The 8,094-nt window shown below is 40.0% G+C and overlaps 1 long non-coding RNA gene across 1 annotated transcript in view; it reads right to left on the reverse strand.

The window, feature by feature from the left end:
* The window catches only part of LOC120605524 (uncharacterized), a 10,545-nt gene extending 7,202 nt beyond the window's left edge, over positions 1 to 3,343 (reverse strand). Inside the window, exon 1 of the long non-coding RNA XR_005653648.1 lies at positions 1,833 to 3,343. This is a non-coding gene — a long non-coding RNA (uncharacterized LOC120605524). The remainder of the gene's footprint in view (positions 1 to 1,832) is intronic.
* Positions 3,344 to 8,094: the final 4,751 nt, after the last annotated feature.

Below are 8,094 nucleotides of genomic sequence, written 5' to 3' on the forward strand. Positions count from 1 at the left end.
GTTTCCACTGGCCCTACCCTCACCTTGACTGTGGATCCCACCTTACCTTCTCAGAACCCTACATTATATAATATACCTCCTTCCTTCTGTGTGTTCAGTCACATCTTCTCAAACAAATCCTTCCCTTTGGCTCTTTTTTGTCATTGTAGAGCATCACTAGAGTAACAAATTAGTATGGAATTCACTCCAACATCCTAGGAGAACCATTGCATCAATAGGACATACTCTATACTCGGCACAATTGAATGTTAGCCTGATTGTTGTCCATAAATCCTTAACAGAATGAAGGATATGTTTCAATACAGCTTTTTAAACCTTTTAAATAAAAATTTTCAAATATATTAAAAAAGAGAAAGTATAATAAACCCCCACTTACCCATCACCAGCCTCAACGATTATTACTATTTTGCTAATGTATTTTAGAGCAAATCCCATGTGTCAGGTGATCGCAATATGCATCTCTAGTTGATAAGGGCACATTTTAAAAGAACATAACCTCCATGCTATTATTACAGCTAAGTAATCAACAGTGATTCCTTCTTATCATCTAATATCCTATCCATGATCAAATTCCCAATGGTCTCAGGAATGTCTTTTTATAATTGGGTTGTCCAAATCAGAATTCAAATAAGGTCTTCACATCGTAGCTCATTATTATGTCTTTTAAGTTGTTTCTATACTATAACAGTCTCCTTGCCTTTATTTTTTAAATGCCACTGATTTCTCGGACCATTTGTTATGTAGATTATCGCGAATCTTGATCTGGCTGATTAGATCCTTACTGTATTGAAATCTTGTGTCTCTGTGCCCCACTTCTGGTAAACTCATAACTACATTAAGAGACTTTGGGTTTAGTCTTTTTGTTAGTAAGAGTTCTTCATAGGTAGTACTTTTTAAACAAGCAAAATTGGTAGAGACCACTTTTAAAAACACTCTCCCTTATCTAACACCCTCTTCCCACCACCCCTTCTGTCTCCCCCCATTCAGTCTTCCTCCACGTCCTCGCCTGCCCTGGCTTCCTTCTATCATGGTCTTTGCACAGGTTTCCTACCTGCCCCAAGAATGCCTTCCCTTAGGTAAATTTAGCATTTCCTTCCTATCTCAGCTGAAGCATTTCTTCCTCTTGGATCTTTTCCTGACTTCCATGATAAGATCAAATCTCCCTTGCAGCATTCACCACTGCTACAGTTCTTCATTAATCTGTGATGATTTCGCTAATGTCTCTCCCTTATTAAACTGAAAGCACTGTGAGGGCAGGGACCAAGTCTGATTTTGCTCATGGCTGTATCCTCAGTGCCTAGCACAGTATCTGGCACATAATAAACTTTCAAAATAAAACCCCCAAAATCAGGAGTTGCATGAATAAAGGGTTTCGAAATCAAAGGAATGATCTTAACTAAGGTAATCTTTACCTGGGGGGTCATATAATCTATAGTCCAAAATGGGAAATTTTGAGAGTAAAAGCTGGGGTACTCTTAATAATTAAGCCAGGACAACAGGGTAAACCAAGGCGTTTCCATGAAAACCAGGGTAAATGGTTACACTCTCCGTTCCTGAACATTGTCCTGGGGTCTTTCCAATACTCCAATACTTCTTAAGGGGGGGAATAGGACATGCATCTCAAAGGACCACGCTAGGATACCTCTCCTGGGACTTCCAAGATGACCTTATTTTTCCTAGTTTATGTCTGTGAACCTTTGGGGTACATCATGCAACTAAAACACAAATGCCTAGAGTGTCCAGAGTTTGCACAAGATTTTTTTTCTATACATCCTGGTCATAGAGAAATCTGCTCTCTTATTTGCTATTCATGAAAATGTAAATAGGTATACCTTTCTGGAGAGCATTTTGGTAGTTTGTCTTCAGAGTCTTCAGAAAAGGATCTACCTTAGACCTAGCAAGTCTACTTCTGGGAATATGTCCTACAGAATAATCAGAGAATACTCAAAGATATTTGTGCAATAATTAACTGTAAAAAAAAAAAAATAGTCCCAATTTTTCACCCCTCCCTGTATCCACGCCATCTGGCCACACTTTGAGTAGAGCCATTCCATTCTCTGCACTCAGCCAGATGATTTGCTTTGGCCAACAGGACGTGAGCAAATATGACACAAGCAGAGGCCTGGAAAAGTGCTTGTACAGTTCTGTGTAGACCTTGCTCCATGAGAACATGCCAAGGCTCGCTAGCTTCCTGGAAGGTAACTCACCGGAACAGACTGGAATTTCCACGGTTGTCCCACCCATGGCCATTCTAAAGAAGCCAGTAGCCAGCCAGTCCCAACATAGGAGCAAGTGAAAATGAGGAGAGCTGCTCAGCCAACCGGCAGCTGACTGCGAAGGCGTAAGCCAGCCCAGCCCAGCAGAGAAGAGAATAAGTGAGGCTAGATCAGCTGAGGCCGGATCAGCTGGACCTCTGCAAACTTGTAAATTAAACAAATATTTATTCTTGCATGCCACTGAGATTTTATTTGCTCACTGCATCACATTATTGTGTCAATAGATATCTGATTCAACTGCAGTTTAAACGTCCAGCAATTGAAGAATGGGGCTGCAGCACGCAGCCATTAAGAATTCTGTGTAGATGTATACTGACTCGAAATGTTCGCAATAGACTGATAAATTGCAGAAGGAAGAGCAGGTTGCAAAACAATGTTAGACTATGACACCATTTTCATAAAACAAACATGTCTACATTTGCAGATGAAAGTGTTGCTGACATGGTTACGTCTGAGTGTTTAGACCTGGGGCGATTTTCTTTTTTTTATAGTAATTTCAGAAGAACATGTGTCACGTCTGTAATTTTTCAAAGGGAAGAAAAAAATCTTTGCCCTAGAGTACTACATCTTGTTTGATTATCCTCTGGCTTATCAGTAATAATCCTGAATGCTTTTCAAGTACTTTTCATGGATAAGGTCATTGGTAGTTATTCCCATCACATCCTGTGCAGGAAACTTGGAAGCATCACCTGTCCCAGGATTCGCTAGGGACTGCAGGTGGCAGAACACACTTGTCTAATCCCACCAACCGACCTGAGAAGCTCTGTGGGTGGAGGTGGCTTTGCACCAGTCCCAAGTTTAGAAGAACCCCACGAGAGCCAGAGAAGCCTTAGAGCTCCCTCCCCCAGAGACAAGGGTGGGAAAAACTGGGGGCAGAGCAGAGCACCCCTCCTAGCTTCCTGCCTACAAGGCTTAGTTATAACTCTTAAGTAAACAAAAGAGAACTTTTTCTAAATTCCTAATAACAGGTTGTCAAATTTTACACATTCAGAATAAGAATTTCAATGCCCAGGGAAGGCCAAGGATACCTAACACTTGGAATCCTTTCAAAGGCAAAAGGAGCCCTCCCTTCCTTCCTCCTTCCTCTTTCCTTCTTCCTTCCTTCCTTCCTTTCTTCCTTCCTTTTCCTTCTTCCTTTTTTCTTTTCCTTTTCCTTCCTTCCTTCTCCTTCCTCCCTCCTTCCCTTTCCTTCCTTCTTTTTCCTTTTTCCTTCCTTCCTTCCTTCCCTCCTCCCTCCCGCTTCTTTTTTTCCTTTTCCTTTTTTTTTCTTTTTTCTTCCTTTTCCTTTCTTTTTTCCTTCCTTCTTCCTCCCTCACTTTCCTCTCCTTCCTCTTTTTCCTTCCTTCCTTTTTTCTTTTTTCCAGCATCACTATTTATATTCCTACCAGCTTTTGGTCCCTGCAGCATCTGCTCCAGGTAAGCTGATCTTGGCTGTGATCTTTTGCATTCACAGATTTCAGGAGGCAGTTTGCTCTACAACCTCAGTTTTCTGGTGAGTTCAAGAAAAGTCACTGATTGTTTTGTTTGTTCAGCTTTTTTCTTGTTGTAACATCAGAAGTGACAACCTCCAAGCTCCAACAAGTACCTATTTTTGGATTAATTCTCTACTATGACCATTGTTGGCTCATTAGCTATAACCCTTTGCTTTGATATTTTCATGTTGCTTTAGGTTAGAATATACTTCTTCACACTAACAATGGAAGTTAAACATAGTTAATTGCTAGACCCAAAATGACAATGTTTATGAACCTACAGTAAAAGGATTTAAATACAGCTGCATTAAAGTGAAGACATGCATCACAACCGAAATCTACCTCACAGGAATGAGTCTGAAAAGGTCAGGAGGATCTCCTATAGACCTCCCTTCTATAAAGACCATGGCCAAATGCACTTCATATCTTAGATCAGGAACCACTGCTGTGTATATAGAACACCTGAGAGCCAAGGAGACCCAGATGGTGCCTCGCCTAGCCACACAGGCTTATTCTTGCTACAGAACAAAAGAATCCTCCAGGAGTTAAATAAACAATGCTGACAAGTTGGCAAAAATTGCCCCCCCATTTCTCCAACCCATGGTTTTAAGCCAACTCTATGAATGGGTATGTCTCATGCCTCCACCAGGGCTCCCTGCTATACAGAAATTTTAGCAAACAGCTCAGGTGAATTCCTAGCCTGCTGCCATAACCTTTTCAGCATATCCACTGTCAAGTGATATTACATTACTTCATGTATAATATAAGAAACATAAAACAGTGTTCCTCCATTTCTACCCTCGTGGCTTTCATGTGATTGTTATTATGCATTTTACTTCTGCATTGTTAATCCACAAAACACTGTTATTATTTTTGTTTGAGCAATTATATTTTTTAAGGTTTTAAATAATAAGAAAAATATATATTTACCTTTTGAATACCATTTCTGGTACCTTTGATTTCTGTGTAGAGAGAGATTTCCATCTCATAACATTTCCTTCTGCCTTTTTCGTTTCTCCACTCCTCCCTTACTGCTTTCTTTTGCATTAAATGGATGTTTTCTAGTGTAACACTTTCATTCCTTTAATGATTTTTTCCATTACATATTTTTTGAGTTATTTCCTTAGTCCCTGCACTAGGGCTTACATTATACATCCTAACTCATCAGAATGTATTTTAGATATACATACTAATTTGATTCCAACAAGGTATAGACATGTTAATTCTACATAACTATTCTTTTCCCCCTTCTTATGTCATGATTGTTATACCTATTACATCCTCATATGTTACAAATCCAATGATATATTGTTATAATTATTACTTTATATAATTTTATGTCTTTTAAAGGAGCTGAGAAAAGAAAGAGTAAATATAGTCACACACCGCTTAATGACCAGGTACGGTTGAGAAATTCATTCTTAGGCATTTTGTCATTGTTCAAACATCGTAAAGTGTACTTACATGAACTTAGATGGTACAGTCTACTACTGTAATTGTGCTATATTTTTATATAATATAGCACAGTAGGTTTGTTTACACCAGCATCACCACAAAATATATAAGCCCTAACAGTTGGCTTTTCTTTTTGTAAATGCCCGACTTAAGATTTGATTACTGAGGTGTCCACTTTAAAGAGACATCCACTTCCTCTGGCTGTCCTTGAGTTATAGCCTTTTATAAGAAACTGGTAATCGAGTAAGTAAAATGTTTCCCCAAATTTTGTGAACTACTCTAGCAAATTCACTGAACCTGAGGAGGGGGTCCAATCTATAACCAGTTGGTCAGAAGCACAGGTAACAACTTGGACTTGTGATTGGCATCTGAAGTGGGGAGGGCAGTCTTGTGGGACTGAATCTTTAACCTGTAAGATCTGATGCCATCTCTCGGTATAGTGTCAGAATTGAGTTAAATCGTAGGACACCAAACTGATGTTCTAGAATTGTTTGGTGGCACAGAGAGGACCTCATACACAGTTGGGAATCAGAAGTGCCAGTGCCAGAAGTGAAGTATGAGCAGTATTCAGAGCATTGTGTGTCATATAAATGAAAACAATATAGTTTTTCTCCACACCCATGCAGTATATTTTGCATCCAGATATCATATTTTCTAATCTCTCAACTTTTAATTTGTCTTTTTCTGTCTTCTCTGTCTCTTCTGAACTTTTTAGGCATATTGAATATAATTATAACTATTTTAATGTTCTCCGTTCATTCAAATGTCTACGTCAATTCTGGGCCAGTTTTTGATTACTCTCATTATAGGTCATGTCTTCCTGTCTTGTTGTGTCTTTGATTGGATGCTAGAAATTGTGAGTTTTACCTTGTTGGGTGTTGGATACTTTTTATATTCTTATAATTTTCTTTAGCTTTTTTCCTGGGATAAAGTTCAGCTACTTGGAAACAGTTTGATCTTTTCAGGTCTTGCTTTTACGCTGGTTAGGCATTTTCTGAAGCAGTGCTCAGTCTAGGGCTAATTATTCCTCAACACAGAAGGAGGAGCTGCCTGAGTACTCTACCCAGTGCCCCATGAATTATGAGCCTTTCCAGTCTGGCCGATGGAAACAGGCATTGTTCCTGGCACTCACTGTTTCCTCTAACTCTCAAATGGTTTATCCTTGGCCTCACATGCATGCACTCATCAGTATTCTGCTGAACACTTAAGCAGCTCTCTCTCTTTCAGCTGTCTTATCTCTGATACTCTCTCCTAAACACTGTGACTGACTTGGTCTCTGGACAGTCACCTTCCTCTTTTTAACTCAGGGAGTCTTCCAGGCTTTCCCTTAGTGCCCCCTCCTTGCGCTGAAGCCTGGAAACTCTACCACAGCAGTGAACTGGGGCAATCATAGGACTCACCTTGTGTATTTCCAGTGTCATTCGTTGCCTGGTGTCCAGTGCCTTGAAAACTGTTATTTTATATATTGTGCCTGTTTTTTGCTTGTTTGTTGCAAATGAGGTGGAAAATCCAGTCCCTCTCTTCCTCTCTTCCACCTATGTGCCAAGCACTGTACTAAGTATACACAGGTGAACCAAAAAGTCATGGTCCCTGGTCTCATGGCAAATCTGTCCTATGGGGATCAACTTGTATGAAAAGGCAATAAATGTCCTAGTCCCTGGACTTATGCACACCAACATGAATCGTGTGTGCTCCTTCCTCTCAAGGACTTCAGAATTAGGTGAGACTAAGGCAAATTTGTTAATACAGAGCAGACTGTGGAAGTATTATATATGAGATAAAAGGCTCTGGGCATATGGTGGAAGTAATGCATTTGATTGGAGGCATAAAGGAAACTTCACAGAGAAGGCGCGTTTGAGTCGAGCCTTAAAGAGTGAGTGTAATTTTGCCTGGTGGAGGAGTAGAAAGAGGTAGAACATTTGGAGTGCTTTTAAACATGAAAATAGTTAATCATGACTTTTTTTGGCAGACACAGCCATCCTTCATGTTCTCCTTTGCCAACAAAACCCTAATCATGTGCTTCAGAGGAAGCTGTGTGCCTTCCAGCTCCAGGGAGTGAATCTCAATTTGTCTATATCAGCCCTGGAAATTTCATCCCCATTGTCTGTCACCAGATCAGGCAGTGGCATGTGACAAAATTCTGGCCAATGAGATGTAAAAGAAAGTCTGCTAGGGAAGTTTTTCTCCTGTTAAGGGGAAGAAACATTCCTCTTTCCCCTGCCTCTGAGAGAAAAACAAAAACAAAAACCCCAGAAAATCTGTTTCCCTGTTGATGTCGTCAAGCCACTTGAATTAACCAATCTGACATCGATCTAACTTGAGACTTCTTGGTACAAGAGATGATCAAGTTTTCTTACCATTTAAGTAACTTCCGGCTGGATATTGTTGTAGTGGATGTATTACTTGCAGCCGGATGAGCAGAGGCACACACCCTATCAACTCACCTAACTGAAACTTGCTTTTCTTTTCCCACAGGTTCAACTCACTGCTAAATGTCACTCCTTTTGCTTCTTGTTTCTTTGCCTCAACAAGAATGGAGATTAACCTAAGAGATGACAATGTACTTAGCTATACATGCACATGAGAAGAAATAAAAAGCAATTTTAAAAACAAAAGAAAGCAATTACATAGTAAAATACCTTGACTAGTACTAGTCACTACTCTTGATCTTTTGTTTGAGAAGACTTTACTCTCACAAGGCGGTAGAAGGATGAAAACACAAAGGAAGAGAGTGTAAGCAAGCCCAGAGAAAATTATATAGACTCCTCCACATTCACAGCTCTGCTGGAATTCTCTAGGAATTCCCATGGGAGACAAGACTACCTCTGGAACAATCTAACTGTTGGAAACCACTAGTGTCTGGCAGGAAGCCAAGTAGAACAGGAGCAAAC

This window comes from Pteropus medius, unplaced genomic scaffold (assembly GCF_902729225.1).
Source record: "Pteropus medius unplaced genomic scaffold, Ma_sr-lr_union100, whole genome shotgun sequence".
Lineage (NCBI taxonomy): Eukaryota > Metazoa > Chordata > Mammalia > Chiroptera > Pteropodidae > Pteropus > Pteropus medius.